Source organism: Cyprinodon variegatus, unplaced genomic scaffold, assembly GCF_000732505.1.
Source record: "Cyprinodon variegatus isolate N-32 unplaced genomic scaffold, C_variegatus-1.0 Scaffold390, whole genome shotgun sequence".
Taxonomy (NCBI): Eukaryota; Metazoa; Chordata; class Actinopteri; order Cyprinodontiformes; family Cyprinodontidae; genus Cyprinodon; species Cyprinodon variegatus.
The window spans coordinates 1-17,400 of NW_015150843.1; the positions used below are offsets into that span (position 1 = coordinate 1).

Consider the following 17,400-nt stretch of genomic DNA (forward strand, 5'->3'; position numbering starts at 1 on the left):
ACATATTGCAGGAGTCAGAGGAATTGTTTTGCCATCTATCTGCCATTTTTCCTACAGTTATTGATTGATGATACACAATGGCAGTGTCTGAACGTCCATCCTAACCCCTAAATCCCTCAATCACTATATAGAGGTGGGACTATATAGTGGACTTTATAGTGAACTCAGTTAACTGACCGTTTGGCCAGATGCTCACTACTTTTCGACTCCCCATTGATCATGTAACTCTGCCTCCCAACACCATGCTTGCGCCATTTTATTTGAGCTCTCCTCGCAAAGCTTTCTGGGATATATCTGCTTGTCTGACCATGATGATCGCTACTTTTTAAGGTGTATTGTCGGAAATTTCACGTCCACTACTCTTTCATTCGCTAGACACTCGGACACTCATCTAAAATGGCGTGATCACTATATAGTGCCCTATATAGTGATTAAGTGATATAGTGATCATCTAAAATGGCATAATCACTATATAGTGCCCTATATAATGATTAAGGCAAAAATTCAGAGACAGTCTATCTCTCTGATTTACTTAAATGTACGGAAATGTTCTTCCTGTAGTTGGGGCAATTGCAACCCTCAGTGATAGAAAGCATTTACTGTACAGGAGCAACCAGACATTCTGAGATGTCAATCATGTTAAGCACTAGGATGGGTCAATCAGATTTCAGAGGGGTCAAGGCCCCCTGCAGCCCTCCTCTAACTCCACCTCTAGTTCCAAGCTGCTTATTTGCAAAGCAATTAACCCCTTTCAACTGTATTCCTACTTATGTTAATTCAACAGATAACAACTGGAACTCTTACCGGCCGGTTATACTCCCGCAGCAGTGTGTCACAGTGAGCTTGGCGCAGATATTTCTGATTTATGCCCAATATTGAAGTGTGGTCTGCGCTGTGTTATTCCAAGCTATAATGCAAGAGGGACAATCATGAACTAGCTGTGGGTCTAGACACGGCCGAGGCACTGAGTTTGTGCGACAACGGAGAGACATGAGGGCAAAAAACAGCGGGGATCCATGTGGGAAAAGGGTCCCAAAGTTCTTGGACACCTTGCTCTTCTAGCTGGTCCATAATCACAAGTCGTTTTCCACAATGGTGGTCACACAAACAAAACAAGCCGGTAAGGTACCAAACAGGAAATGGGCACAGTGTAGAGCGGATGTTGATTTGATCGATCAGAGGCCTCCTTTCTGGGGTCACCTACAATTTTGGAGAGGTGTAGCAGAGTGTCTGCGGCAGGGGCGGGAGGTACATTTGCATTCACTGCAACACACACGCAGACCACCTAATTTCTGAGTATAAATCAGCCTTAAAAGGAGGTTGTGCTTTTGCTTTTGATGGGCTCCATAGCAACCTATTTGACTGTATCCAGCTGAACAGGCTGGTGTTACTGGTAGCTAAAATTATTTCATACAAATGATAAAATAGTTGCTCAACTGCATGAATCAGATCTTAAAAAACAGAGAACAACCTAAAACCATTAAAACCAAACAATATCCTAGCAAACAATTTGTCACTAAGACTTATGGGGTCTCAGATATTACACAATTTGCCATATATATCAGCATCCTAGTTTAGGGATGCTAAGGGTGTATAATAAAAAAAAAGAAAAAGAGAAACAAATTTTAAAGTACCGTACTTTAAATATACATTGTGGTTTAATGTTCTTGCACACCTTCAGTAGTTTTAGGGGGGGCTTTAAGAGTCCGCTTTCCTTTTAAATTACAGTTTATATTGAAATTCAAATCATTGCCTTTCACATAATTACAGCAATATCTTTCTTGGTTTAAATCAGGGGATTTGCTTTTATTCAAAGTTTATTTTATGTTTATTCTATTAAAAGCAATTTTATTGATTTAAAAGATACAAAGGAGCAGGATAACAAAAGGGGTCAGAAATGTTTTCTGACCGTTTCTGTGTTTTAACAGATTTTCTCCCTAGCTTTTGCTGGTACAGACTGCTTTAAAAGTACTGCCTTGTGCTCATGAATACAATAACTATTAACCAGTATGTGAGGAATGTCTGGACTGTACGTGCTGTTTGTTTATATGTATAAAGAGGGCAATCAATAAGCCCCCTTCCAAGTCAGTGAGTAGAATGAAAAACAATAAATAACTGATGCACATGCCCTGCTTCCACTTAGAGTGTACGTGGAGGATGTGCACATAAAAAAAAGGCACAAAACTAGGTCTGCATGCTTTTTGAATAGGCTCCATCACCATAGAGATACTGCATACTATATGAGTTTGGTTTAAGAAACAAAAATAAAAAAATAACCATCACGATTATGTTGATGTATAAAAATCGTGAGTGTGCATCCATTTGGGTGCTCCAGTGTTCCACTTGAACACAGACAAAGGGTCAGGGATTAGTGCTAGTTGTGAAATAAAAAGGCTGTTTGTTTGCTTGGGTTAGCAGGAATCAGCGTATTTGTTTCTAGTCATCTAGTCTTGTTTCTAAGCACTTCGTTTTGTGTGAACGGCTCAGCATGTTAACGTCAGTATGTGACAAAAAAGAAAAAAAGAGGTCAAATATAATAACATTGAGCCTCTTTGTTATCAACAACCTCAAGTGGTGATGCAACAAGCTCCCCTGCCTCTGCAGAAATGATTAGCTATTGAAGCACATTGTAGGTTGTATAAATGTGAAATGTTTAAATAGATATACCGTACGTTAAATATTGTGTTGTGAAGCATGAAAGTCCTTTAACAATCTTCAGCATCCAGTTTTTTGTTGAACCCCAAGTTAAAAGCACAACAGAATAATAAACAGTTCACTCTGCAGGACTTGTAGATCTTTTCTCTAGGCTGAGCTCAACATTGTATGCTCATTCTTGAGAAATCCCTCCAGACTCCTGTCTTTTATTATGTAAATGACTCTCTCTGCTGAATTCCTTTCTGTAAGCAAAAGATAGACCGGGGTTCTTGTGCATTAATTAAACAGTCATTACGAACATAGCTTTATGGGTTTTCCTGGTATAATGACATTCCTGTGCTCCACATAAAGACAAAAACAGCACAAACAAATTAAATTATCAGCAGACGATCAAAAGAATGCTTACGCTGATTTCCCTTCACCGTCCAGCTTAGCAGCATTGGCACCTTTTTTAGTAAGAAGGGACACCAGTTTGTCCACCTCGCCATGTTCCACAGCAGCAAGGAGGCGCTCGTCGTTTTTGTTCCACTCGTTGGCCTACAGGAACATTTCAGAGAATCAGGATTAGCAACCAGAAGGAAAAATAAAAATATGCCAATCACAAAGATGTGATATACCCCCCCAAACTGTAATAGAAGCATAGTTGATTATGTTTGAGTGAGCACAGAGTGACTTTGGGTCATTTCTGATTATCATTGAAATTAAAAGAATCAAAGCAATTTGCACAAACACTACATATGTCAAACAGTAATAATGCAACAAAAAAAAAAGAAAAAATCACCCCAATGTTTATCTTACGCATCATTTAGTCCCCACATTGTTCTTTATTGTGTTTAAAACAGTAGAATTTCAAAATACAGGTGTTTCCATCAATGCTTCCTTTATGCACGCTTTAAAGTATCACCTTAGAAGATGTCAATGGAAGTAGCAACATTTTAAAAACTTTTAAAAACTTTTAAAAAGTTTTAACGCTCGCTTGACATACACATATACGTACATACCTACATACATACACATATACATTAATATATACACATATAATAGCTTAAACAAATTAATTAACATATGATGCACTTTGCAACACCAAAGCCCAACTATGTTTGTTTCAGCACATGCTTATCCACTCTGGCAGCTGGTTTCAGAAGTAGTTGGTTTGTTTGTCATGATGGGACCCCTAACAGACAAAGAAGCTAGTCGTATCCACTCCAGACAAAGCAGGATTGGGCCTCAGAGAGAACAAATGTCACTTCCCTCTGCTATGGCATGCAAACACACAGACACGCAATATTTGTTTTAATAATTGGTTGAGCAAACACATAGACAGGATCCAAGAAAAATATGCACAGAACGACAACATACACAAACCAAACGGCCACATATTTACAGCACTGTTAGACCAAGAATACTGAGAACATCTATTGGAAGCTTTAAAGATGATTTGATTGAGATCTAATACTAAATACATGCAGATTTAATGACATTAAAAATTGCAGAGTAAGTTTATGAGCAGACCACCACAATGAATCAAGTATGATTTGGCAAGGCAACAAAAAGTACATTAAAATATTAACAAAACAAAGCAGATAGAAGAGAAAATGCAACTGAAATACTTTATGAGGGCTGGTAAAAGAAAACTGAACTCTTGGCCCGCACGCAGCTGGCAACACATGATCATTAGTCAGCTCTCCCTGCAGCCACCTGTGCGCATTAGTCTGCAGTCCAGCATTAGTCTGCAGTCCAGCATTAGTCTGCAGTCCAGCATTAGTCTGCGGTCCAGTATTAGTATCTGACCTGATAACCTATTGACCTACACGTGGAAGGCAGTGGAGCTCTGGCTCCATTAATGCATATGGTATGACATTCAAGCTTATTTTAGAAAGAGCAATATGCCAAGTTATCACTACAGGGTGTAAATAGCCTTTAGGGCAAGCACCCAAGTGCTATCACTGCAGTACATTTTGTATAGCTGGTGGAAAATGCAGGACTATAATAATCCCCCCAATCACTGGAACAGCTGAAGTAACCACTGAACTCTGTTGTCTAAGACTAAATAAAAATGATATGTGAAAATCTTTAAAAGAATATCACACTGAACATTTTACAGAAAACAAAAATATATTTTGATCAGAACTATGCTGTAAATCCCCACTGTCAAGTAAAGAGGAGGATCTATGATGCTGTTAACTGTTGTGGAGAACTTCTTTTATAAGAAAGGATAGAAAGACTCATTCTCATAATTAGTCACTAAGACTTTAGTACAAAATTCCCTTATTAGCCAACTATTAGGAAAAATATTTCCCAAAATATTTCCTTACACAATGGAATTTCCTTTTACAAGTTATCACATTTGTTGATACTCTGACAAATGCAGGAGACAGAGATAGGTGATTGTTAAGTATTAACTAGGTACCAAATAGCTTATTTACCTCAACAGCTATTGTTAGTGCTACACTTGTAAGACTGCATGGTATAACTAACTTCTTTTGGTTAAAATAAAACTGAAATGATTCACTAAATATAATCATAATGCTCTTCAGTGGCAAATTATATAAAAGGCAAAGGTTAAAGATCTCCCTTTGTAAGCTCTAAACTTGTCAAATTACATAGTAAAAAAAGCTTCCCTGAATGCAAAAGGGAAATATAAAATGTTAACAGCAGAGTTGTGAAGAATTGTGTCATCAATAGATTGAAACGATTTCCGATTTGTTCAGTTAACCTAAAAAGCAACATACATCATACAAAAATACACGATTCACCACTCTTTGATACATTGCCTTTTATGGACAGTTGGACTATTTTCAAACAAAAACACAACTTAAACAGAAAAAAGGGATTCTTTAAAATATAAAATAAAGAATCATCCATCAGAAAAATTGGTAAGCTATGAAGCAGAACACAGTAGGAGAACGTTTTTAAAGAAAACATCCCATGTGGTGTAAAGGTTCAGATTTCTTGTTTTCATAAAACCAGAATGAATTTCCCTCTCAGTCTGTCTACAAGTCCCATGATTTTTTCTAGTCATGTGTTTTTCATTTACTGCATGAGGCATGCTTCATTAAAACTACAGAAAGTCCTATAAGAATAAAGAACATGAAAAGAAATAAGCACATTTAAAGATATCCTCTGGGACAAAAACAAAGAAACATCAAAGGAGCTCTGTTTACATTATTCATTTGCTCTAATTGAAAAATATGCAATTGTTGAGCAGAGGACAACGCTTCCCTTATCTTGTGTTTTTGGATACCAGGAAGGGCAGATCAGTCGGCTATAATTGAGTGCCTTGAACATCAGGAAATGGTGACAAGAAAAACACCCTCAAATAAACAATGGACTGATTTACAAAGCAGGTTATGAACTGTTAATATGTACAGCTTCTTTACTGAAGTTCTATAACATCCTTTGCCATAACCTAACTGGTTCTGTACCTTGTACGGCTCCCAACAATAAACAGTCCTGAAATCCTTTGATATTGCATCTGATCCTGTAAAGTTTACACAAGCCTGTCAGGAATAAATCAATCTTAATCTTCTCATTTCCCTCAAAGTATACTTTACTTTGCCTGTATATGTAAAGCTCCCAGACAGAGAGGGGACTTGTCAAGTTGCCTTTAATCAGTTCATGGTGAGACTTCAGCTTCCAGGGAAGAAGGAGGGGGTCAGCCTATTGAATTCAAATTCATGTGAAAAATATCATTTACATTTAATACATTGAAATGGGATTAAATAAGGACATAATTGGTTTTCGTTATTATCCAAGTGTCTTAAAAAAAATATCTGAAATGGAATGATAATACTCAGAACGGTTTATTTGTAGAGTCAGCCACTCAAAATCGAAATGAAGACAAATAGCATTACTATGCTGAAAATATTTCTCCATAAAGAAGGAACAACGCTCCTGGTCTCAAGTACTTCAGTAGAGATTTTCTTACACGTTCTCTTCTAGATTATTTCTTTTAGGTATTTTCTTACTTTTTTTTTTTTGTTTTTTGTTTTTTTAAGGTGATGAGATAGAATATTTGTATTACATTTGTGACCTCTAAAATGCCAAGGCTTTCAAAGTAAACACAGGAAAAAAAATGGTAAAATTAAAAGACACAGTGATATTGGAGAGTCAGGGCAGCTCAGCGTGACATTGACATCACTCGGCCACATTGCAGTTGACAAGTTTAAGTGGAGCGGAATGCACTGCTCCACTTTCGGCCACATACAGAATAAAAATCATCTCTGGGGCAGAAAAAAAGAAAAGAAAAAAAAAATCATATACTGGAAAAACAACCAGCAGAACTCTTAAAAACAGGGTTGAACTATGTCATCCATATTGTCATCAAGAAGAAATATTGCAAACTCATTTTCTTTTTACTTTCAAAAGAAAAAATCTGTATTTCAAAAACCATATAGAAGACTTAATTACTAGTAAAATAGTAATATACAACCCATTATTACCCACAAATCCTAAGAAGCTGATGTTAATACCAGGGTTTACCAACAGGAAGTAAAACTCCCGTAACTTTGCTGCTGTCAGTCCTTTTTCCTCTCGCCCAGTCCACCCTCCATGCCTCTACATCAGTCTTTTTTACTTTTTGTCCTGCAGTGAGTGTTTACATTGGAATCGGGTGTGTGTTCCCTTTCTGTCCTTAGCCTAACACTCATTAGGACACACAAAGAGTGAGCCGATAACACTAAGTGTTTCCTGTTTGCCAAGGCCTAAGGGGTGTCTGCGAGGACAAGCAACATAGAGCCACTGAGTAGAAGGAGTGAAGAGGCGGTTTAAGAGTTTGGAAAGACATGCCGAAAGAAAACAGATAGTGGAGAGGTTTAAATTCTAATGTTTACTGTTTGTTTATTTCTTTTAAACCATCTGCTTTCTTGTTTGCACTGACCCTTTAACTAAAAGGTTAACAGCTCTTGAGAGATAAATATAATTGTGAAGTAGAAGAAAAACACACACTTTGCTTACTTTTGCAAGTAGAAATATGAGACGTGTGGCGTCCATTTGTAATCTCACAAATGATTAATCGCAATGCAACTAATTGCATTTAAAAACCCAACCTATCGGTAACTTAATATCAACTTTGCATTGTTTTAAGCTGATGGGACTCTGATGAAGAACAAGGAACACAGAACACAAATCAGGGGATTTAAAGCAAGGGTTAGGCCATAAAGTAAATTCCAAAGCTGTAAACACCTCGGGGTACAATGTCCGAACTATCACCTGAGAGTGAAAAGAGTATAGCTAGCTTAACATGACATGGTCATTCATCTAAACTGATAGGCAAGAGCAATGACAGTGTTTAGTGTACTAATATATATATATATATATATATATATATATATATATATATATATATATATATATATATATATATTTATTAGGGATGGAACCGTTCGGTTTGACTGTCTTGGTTCGATTCGCGTGTATTGCGTTCGGTTCATGCGCTGCTCCTTTTTCTCATAGGCGAAGCGTGTACACTCCAGAGCCAGAGCAGAAGGTGGCGGTACTGCGACCAAAGCCAACCATCAGTAGTAAACAAGAAGCAGCATAGCCGGGTGTAGCAGAAAAAATCTGTTGTTGTGGAGAAATGTGTCGGTATGGCGAGTGGGAAAGAACAGGAGTTGGAAGACGCGCCAGCAGCACTTTATAGGTCTGCTGTATGGGACCCCTTTGCATTTAAAAAAAAGTTGTGGATAAAAGTGCACAATGTACAAGCATTGTGCAACACGTTTTGTTTATGCTAACAGCAACATGACCAACATGTCAGGCTAACATCAACATATACCGAACCGAACCAAAAACAGTGACCACGAAACCGTGAACCGAACCCAACCGTGGATTTTGTGAACCGTTCTAACTAGCTATTATTTTGCAAATAGAGTAGTCTGTCAATTATTCTTTCTATTAATCAATTAATAATTTGACAGCCAGAGGTTGCTTAATAAAGATTTTTTTACTAAATCAAACCAGGTAAAACTAAAACTTTTCCACTTGAGGAGTTCTGGATAGAGCATGTTGACAGATTTCTTGTCATCTTTAATGCAAAATGTTTAAATCCTCGAAGTAAATCACATATTTAACAGTCTCTGTACTGTAGTTAACGATGCCTCGATTACTAAATTGGCTGACAATTATTTCAATAATTGACTTATCACGATTAACCTGATTAAATGTTTCAGTGTATATATATATATATATATATATATATATAAATATATATATATATATATTTATATTTTTTTTTTATTGAAATTCGACATTCGACATATCCTGCTCACTTCATGGTTAAGAAAAAAACACTTTGGCAAGATTTGGTGGTTGAGAAAAACTGCTTAATCCTGTCGCTTAATTATTACCATTATTTTACAGAATTGAACTTTACTAGATAATTTAACCCAAACAGTTTACATCCAGAAAACAAAATAACTTGACAGGCAAAAAAAAACCAAGAGGGTTCTTTGATGACTTTTTACCAACCACATCCTTACATTAAGTAAAACAAAAATTTATATTTATATATAAAGCCATATATAGAAAAATAAAATGTCCTTTAAAAGGTAATTTTTAGAGACCATAGTTTTTGGCCAAAACAATGAGGTTAAAACCGCAGATCAGACTGTAAGGGTAAAAAGGAAAGGACGGATAAAGAATAACAGACCTTCCTTTATCAGCTTGATAAGAGCAGGACAGCCTAAGCCATGCCAAATTACTTGGAGAAATCCTTTCATCTTTTATCAGAGGGCCAGACAAAAACCACTAACCCACACCTTTCTCTTACAAAAGTAAGAATTATGCAGGCTTTGGCATTTAGTGTGTATGATAAGTAGTTTAGAGAGAAGTTAGGAGGCAGTCATAAAAGAGAAATGTGGATGCCTGTTAAACAAGCCTAAGAGACAGATGAGTGTCGTACTTTGGGGAAGCAGAAGTAAACATACAAAGTGAATACTGTCCAGATAAAGGGATGAACTGAACTGAACAGAGGAGAGAGATTGACATATGTAAAGTTTCCCCCACTCCTTCCCTTTATCGGTTGTTGCTCTTGAATTCAAACCTCTTATCTGCTGCAAAGCTGATGCTCCAATGTCCTGGAACAATACGGCCTTTCTGTCAGGCTGCAGCTGAAACTGCTTACTGCTCTGTGTACTACAAACACCCACTCATACACACACCATGACAGCTTAAGACTCTGAAATGAAGAATAAAAACCAAACATACTGAAAAGTTAAACAAAGTCCAGATGGTTGGTCTTAATGAAAGATGTTGCCATCTATTTCACAACGCCGGCCAACGAGGGTCTCATGGATAATGGGAACAATGTTTCCTAGCTGGGCATCCATGTTATAAAACTGACAGCATGTCTACCTGCACCTCCCTAACAAGTTAAATTATACTGAACCTGATAAGAATTGATTTGAGGCTCCAAGAAACCTTCATCTTTTCTATAAATTCCCAATTGACGGCAAATAAAGAGAAGAAGCTGAAAAATCTATGCAGCCAAACCAAATAAGTTGCGGTTTTCATTCCAAGCATGTTCTCTTCTTGCCAGAACCTGGTCCTCACATTTCCCACAATGCAACACAACCACTAATAATCAGGTTAGGGATCTGGACGTGTCATACTCATGGCGGTTATTGTAACCACAAACCACCAAAATAATGCTGATACAAGGAAAGAAAGATCACATCTTTTTAACCTAAAACATTCATTCTAGACTTGAATTCTACAGCCAGAGTAGCTTTCAAATTTTAATGGTTTTTTCAGAAAACTAATTCAAATGGTCATCTACTGTATGTTTGCAAAGGGTGTATACCTGAAACTGTTGTGGAAAAGGTTTTGGATATTTCCCCCTTTATTAAGGAATCGTATCAGGCCAACAATATATTTTACTCTAACAGTGCATCCAATTCGGCCTTTATAATTCATCATTACAATATATCAAACATTGCAATATACATTTTGTTATCTTCTTTTGAATACTATTTTAAAGCTACAATGGAGTAAGGGTACATTTTTTTACTTGTGTGTAATTGAAAATAGGTAAAAAACTAAGTATGATAAGTAGATGTTTATTTGAAGATTGTGGCTCATTTGGAAATAGTAACATGTTGGGACAATAAAAGCATGTGGCAACCGCAAAATGATATATATCCTGATGTCAATGGATTGTCTCAGATGGAATAGATACAATCTATCATTATTATTACAGTCAGTGTGCATAAGACAAATCAATCATCCTGCTAATTTTGAGTTTGTGGTTCAGATCTTTTTTTTTTAAAGGATGTCAAACAATAAACACTAAAAATATATTAAAAAGGATGGAGCCTCTTAGTTTAGGAGATGCAAAAATGATTTCTAAAGGTATAGTGTAGAATTTTCACGAATTTTTGAAAAGACCCGCCCTCTCCACTTTAAAAAATAAAAAATGCATATGCACAACCCTGTACCCGCTCCTGAGAGGGAAGCCTATTAAGAGCATGTGAGAGCGTGCACAAGCCCATTTCTCCTCGTGCACGCTCTGTTTAAAAGTTGCTGTTTGCATTGCTCATACAAGCTAACTTTTCAAAAGAAGATTTGCAATTTTCAGACTCACCACTGGTAAGTGAAAATGGGGACGAGCACATAGGACGGCCGTACGTAAAAAAAATATCACCAGAATGATTGACAATTAGAAGGAACACTTATTTTGATGATCCACCTGGAAAAACAGAACATCCTCTTCTATACCTTTAAGAATTTGAGTGAGAGCCTTTCAAAATCATATGGTTCATTTCCACCCTTGGCTGACTTTTTGGTGTATTTTATCTTACAGTTATGAAAGTTCTGGATGAAACTAAGAAAAAAAAAAACCAAGAACTAAGTAAAATAACAACTTTACTGTTGTTTACAATGCAAACAACAGTAATATAAAACCTCTCCATAATTAGGAAGAGGTTGTGTATTATTTGAAAGGTCTCTCTCTGGATTTGTCTTGGCAGAATAATCATCTAATCATGCATTCTTTCATTCTTGTATCTGCCTAATCCTGTCAGGGTTGCGTTGGTAGGGGCCAGAGCCTTTTTATAGCAGAAAACATGTGAGGGGAGGAGTGTACCCTGGCTGGGCTGCCAGTCCAGGAAAACACGAAAAACAAAACATCTCTCCTTTGCTCCTTCCCTTCACTGAAGCAATGACTCCTGAGAAACTAATAAATAGAACAAGTTGCTCACTCCCCTTTAATATTCCTGACTGGCACTTCCTTAGGGTATAGTTAAAGGAGCACATAAACTAACCCGCATCGTAATTCCAGGATAAAGCTGAAGGACTGATGCACACATCCAACTTGGGGCCATTATGGGCACAGTAAAGCCTCTACGGGTAAAAAAAAAAAAAAAAAAAAGCCATTACACAAAACTTCCTCTAGATACAAATAGCCTTTTCCCCTCTATAAATAAACACTGCGGGGCCTGGAAAGCAACCAGCCTCATTATACTGAAAGGTTAATCATGAAGTAAGGAAAAAAAAAAAGGAAAAAATAAATGCATTGCTCATTTAAGTTAAGATAAGGCAGGCAGTTTTACCCCCCCACACACACACACAGATGCAGTGCAAAGCAAAAAACTAGAGTCCAAGTAAAACAAAGCATACAACACAGGGCCATTGGTCTTTGTGTCAAGCTGAAAGCAAAACATTTGAAGGAAGAAGTATTTGGCTAGCTAAACATTTCCACAGTTGTTTCTATAAACCTGCCTGTCACCGACAATACTAAAAAAAAAACATCTAAAACCACCAGAAACCTTTGCCATTATGACTTTTTGTAAGGGTTAATATGCTCCACTGTAATAACTCCATGTCAATTCTTCATGGGGCCATCTAATGAATCTAAACAATCTCTTATTTCAGCTCCAGCTGTGGTGTTCTGCAACCTTGTGTTTACATGTAGGAGCATGTTTGTGCCACTTTGGGACCGTCTCAAGCTTATGTGGAACAATCTGGTGATTTGTCTCCGTTGTTCCAAAAGTTTCAGTGCTGATCTTTTTTTTTATTTTCCCATAAAGGCGCACGATTTTCTCCAGGGTGAAGAGTTACAAACACTCAGACTGTCTACTGAAAGGCATTGGTTTTTAAATTATTTCAACCCTCTTGGTTAAAGTTGGTTAAAACTGATTTGAGAAGTGAAATGTATTAATTTAATAAATGGCAAAAAAATGCACGGAGCCTCTTGAAAGGGAGCGACGGGGAGCTGGTGAACCGCTTTGTGGCATGGTGTGGAAACAATCATCTGAGCCTGATTGTCAACAAAACAAGGGGGATGATTGTAGATTTCAGAAGAGGAACAAGCTGAATCCTATTAACATCAAGGAAGAAGATGTGGTGGAGGAGTAAAAATACCTTGGTCTTCACTTGGACAACAAAATAGATTGGAGACGCAACTGTGAAGACTTCTACAAGAAAGGACATAGCAGACTGTACTTCCTAAGGAAGCTTTGGTATTTGGCATTTTCAGCAAGATGCTACATATCTTCTATAAGAAAGTTGTGTAGAGTGTTCTGCCATGATCTGCTGGGGCAACAGTATTAGAGCTAATGACTTTAAAAAACCCAAAAAGGAAGACAGACCACTGCAGATGATCCTTTCTTCCTGCAGCTATCAACACCTAGATAAAAAAATACTATATGAGTTGCTGCAACATTTAATCTCAATTTGGGATTTAAAAAAAGTACTTCTGAATTGAATTGAAAGAACATTAAAGCTCATTTCATAGAGGGTGGCACAGAGATAAACCCCAACAAGTACATCCTTCCATTTGTATTTCACCTCATGATAAACTGAAATATTATGGTGAAGATTCTCAGTCATCTAGTTCAGAGTCATTCCAAAAACCTTAAAACATTAAAGGTTAAAAGAAACCACTGGACTTAGTTCTCCAAGTTTGAAGATGTTTTGCTTCTCATCCAGGAAACTTTTTCAATTAAAAAAGTCTGGATTAGCTTTGAGTTCCAAGCTTCATAGAGTAGCCCAAAAAAGCCTTGCTATGGCTAAGAAAACAGGCAAATTGAAGCGACAGAACAGGTCCACCCCTTAGTAAGCGGGAGTCGTTTAAGTCGTTGTCACCCTGCAAAACCAGATACACCTACATCTTAAGGACAAAGTACATTCGTTTGAGGACCAAAATGTTCACATTTTGGACAAAGAATACAGGTGGTTTGAAAGGAGTGTGAAGGAAACCTTTTATGTTAAGAGAGAAAAACCATCCTTAAACAGAGTGGTTGGTCTCAGGTTCCATCTCTCAAAAACCTACAATGCAGCAATAGAGTTGATTCCTTTCCACTATCATCTCAACCCCCATCACTATGCAGGGGACCAAAACATCTTGCCGGTCAGCCAGGCCAACAATGACCCTAACAAATCCTCCTTAAATGATTAAAACTTTGGATAGAATAGAATAATTCAACTTTGTTGTCATTACGCTGTCCAAATTACAAAGCAATGAAATGTAGTAGAGACTATGTATGTGTAGACTATAATGTGTTGGATGTTGACCAATAACACCAATACAAACTGTTGAGTTATAATTTGGCATTTTAGATTTGAAGCCTTTAACCTCTCCATTATAAAGTATAAGAATAAATCTAAAAAGGCATATTCAGAGCTGAAAAATGTTTGATGATCAATTAAATCTTGTCCTCTGAATATTTTACTTTATTTCAATATTTTAAACCTTTTTTTTTTTACTTTTGCAATATTTAATTATACATACCCTGTTACCATTTATTTATTCACTCTACCGTAATCGATGGAAAAGCCTTTACCGAGCCCACAGTGAGAGCAGTTTCACCGCGGGCTCAGACTGGTAACTGTGGTAACAGGAGTTGATATACAGGATTACAGATCGAGTGTTGCGTAGTAAAAAATAAAAACCATTAGTGGCTACTAAGTCCAACAAGGAGGTGTATATGATTGCATGATCTTCGATTGATTAGCAGATGAAGAAAATAACAGCTTTGCCTGTATGAGTATTGAATGCATTTAGACAGCATGTACGGTATTAAGATTGGGACACAGCATTGCTCTGGGGAAATCCCTCAGAGGTGATTCTGTAAATGCAACTATGAGCTAAAGACACACAGAGCCCATGATCTCAGCGAATTAACTTGTAGGGATGAGAAAGGACAAAATTATCTGCAACAAAAAGGTTCAAAGCTGCTTTCCTTACTGCAGAACTACAGTGTTAAATTGGGACAGGGTATATTTGCTGATGCACATGTTTCCTGTTTGCAACTCTGGAGTTAATAAACACGGCTGATAAAAAAACATGCCCCATAGACAGTTCCTAGTTTAACTGGATCCCTTTTTTGAGACTCCCCAGGTCATTCTACTCCAACCTGGTTTGCATTTTAATAAATAAAACAGATCAAATCGGCATTTCCAACATTGTTCAGAGGTATTAAGAGAACACATGGATAAATGTGGCATTCGCGAGCCAAGTATATCAATGAATTGGAAAGAATAAAAGGCTTTAACATATACTTCGAGACAAAAATCAGATACAGAGAGGTAGAACATTTTAGGTTGCTGAATCAGTGTTTTCACTGAGCTATTCAAAACAGGATTATGCTTTGATCTAAATTATTAAACTGTGCCTCTTAATGTATTTTAAGGCTCATTCTCTTGCTGGAAGGTGAACTTACTTCTCAGTCTCAACTATTTATCAGCCTCAAACATGTTTTCTTCCAAGAGTGCAACGCATTTATCTTCATCTGTCTTTCCGTCAACTCTAACCAGCCTCTGTTCCTCCTGTCAACTACATGATACTTCCATCATCATGTTTCTTTGGAGGGATATTGTTTCCAGGGAAAAATACAGTCTTATTATTATTTTTTGCGTGTTTTTATTGCTGCACATAGTGCCAAACTTTCCATGCATGTTAAACATCATTGATGACTTTGATGTCGGATGAGTTTTTACCTGGAGTGTTTGTAGAGGCAGCAGAGACATAAGTAGAAAAAAAAAAAACAGGCAAAAAAGGAATTTTGCATTATAGGTTCACTGATAAAGGTTTTCTTTAGAAATAGCTTTTCCGCTATTACAAAAAAAAGACATATCTGTAAGCTAATTGCACCTAATCAACATAGTGCAAGTAGGATAAATGACCATTTTTATTGGTGCAATTATAAAATTGATTCAAATTAATTGCTTTCCCAATCCGGAACTGGCTCTTAAGCAAAGTCAAGATATTTTCAGAAGGGTTGAGGTCAAGTTAATCCCAATTTAATGTTCTTTATTCAAAAAACGGATAGATTTTTGAGGTCATCCAAAATATATGTTTTAGGTGCTGATATGAGGTGAAGTTAAGGGATTTATATAGCTTTTTAAAGTGTGATAAAAGTGTTCTATTAATATATCTGAGCAGCTATGATTTTGACCTTTTAGGTAAGGCAAAAATCCATAACTTAAAAAAACATGTGCACCCATTTATTTTAATATTTTCACGTTAGACACTTTTTGTCCCAGATTTGTGTCCTTGACAAACTTTTTCAAGTACACCTCCTGTAAAGAATCTCATGATAAAGACTGTGTACAAGAAAGGTTTCACTTCTTGGAAATATAATGATTTGAAGCAAAGTACTGTATAAAAACAGATTGAAGTCATGCTTCCAAACCATTTTCTCATTAATCCCTTTTGCTAAATTAGGAGCAGCAGGATTTGGTTGGAAATTCAGCATATGCCACTGAAGCGAGACACGTTTGGCCATGTTTTAGTCTTGGCACTACTGGAAGTCTGGATTTTTGCAGGATAGTATGTGTTGGGGCTCAGCTAGTCATTTAATATCTTTCTTGTTTTTCATAAAGAGATAATAGAAATACACCACACTTATCTGCTCTGTCTGCCCCTCATTAATTCATTTTTTGTGTCCCTCAAAGAGGATCACCATTTTACTATATCCGTTTTTTTCTCCTGAAGTGTTTTTTCCCCAAGGCGATTGATAAACTTCCATTGCTGTCCCTCGTTGTTTTTGTGAGGCTCATGGAGTATCACTACTTTATCAATTTTCTGTCCTCCTGAACTCCTATAATAGGTAAAGTAATACTTTTTTCATGTTTCATTCTTTGTTTTTGCACAAGCCTCTCCCGCTTACTATATAAGAAATCTGCAACTCCAAAACTGAGTTTTCCCTTCAGATTAACTGATTTTATTTTATATTTTCCCCCAAAGCAGATGTGTTTTACTTTGTAACCACATCTCTCTTCCTGTCATACCTATGAAATTGCCACAGAATTGCTGCGTAGTCCGACTTTAATATTCTGAAGCAAAGTAAAAAAACTGATTTTTGATCTTTGTTGTCGTTTCAAGCCAATCCTAAATTAATACGTTGCATATATGACCAACATAAAACAAAGGGCTCCAGAGTACATGGTTAGATAGAAAGCTCCTCATAAATATAATACTATATGCCTGTATATATATTTATTTATTTTTTTTTTTCAATCTTTGTATAATAACTGCCCTAAGCGGGTTTCCCTGTCAGCTAATGGCATGTTTTAGTCTCTATACTCCAGTTAAAAATTTATTGTTTACTAAACTATTTGATTATTATTACAATAATCGATTAATCACGATTAATCCTTCCTAGACATGGAAAATGGTAAAAGTCCACTAATTTCCCATCCTGTTCAAAGTAGGGGTGGGTATTGCCAAAGAAGTCACGATTCGATTCGAATCACGATTCACAGGCCACGATGCGATTCTATCACGATGCATCACGATACTTGAAT

At 36.8% G+C, this 17,400-nt stretch overlaps 1 long non-coding RNA gene across 1 annotated transcript in view; it reads right to left on the reverse strand.

Annotated features, from left to right (window-relative positions):
- Positions 1-3,060: 3,060 nt before the first annotated feature.
- The window catches only part of LOC107092689, a 26,496-nt gene continuing 12,156 nt past the window's right edge, over positions 3,061-17,400 (reverse strand). Inside the window, exon 3 of the long non-coding RNA XR_001481582.1 lies at positions 3,061-3,192. This is a non-coding gene — a long non-coding RNA (uncharacterized LOC107092689). The remainder of the gene's footprint in view (positions 3,193-17,400) is intronic.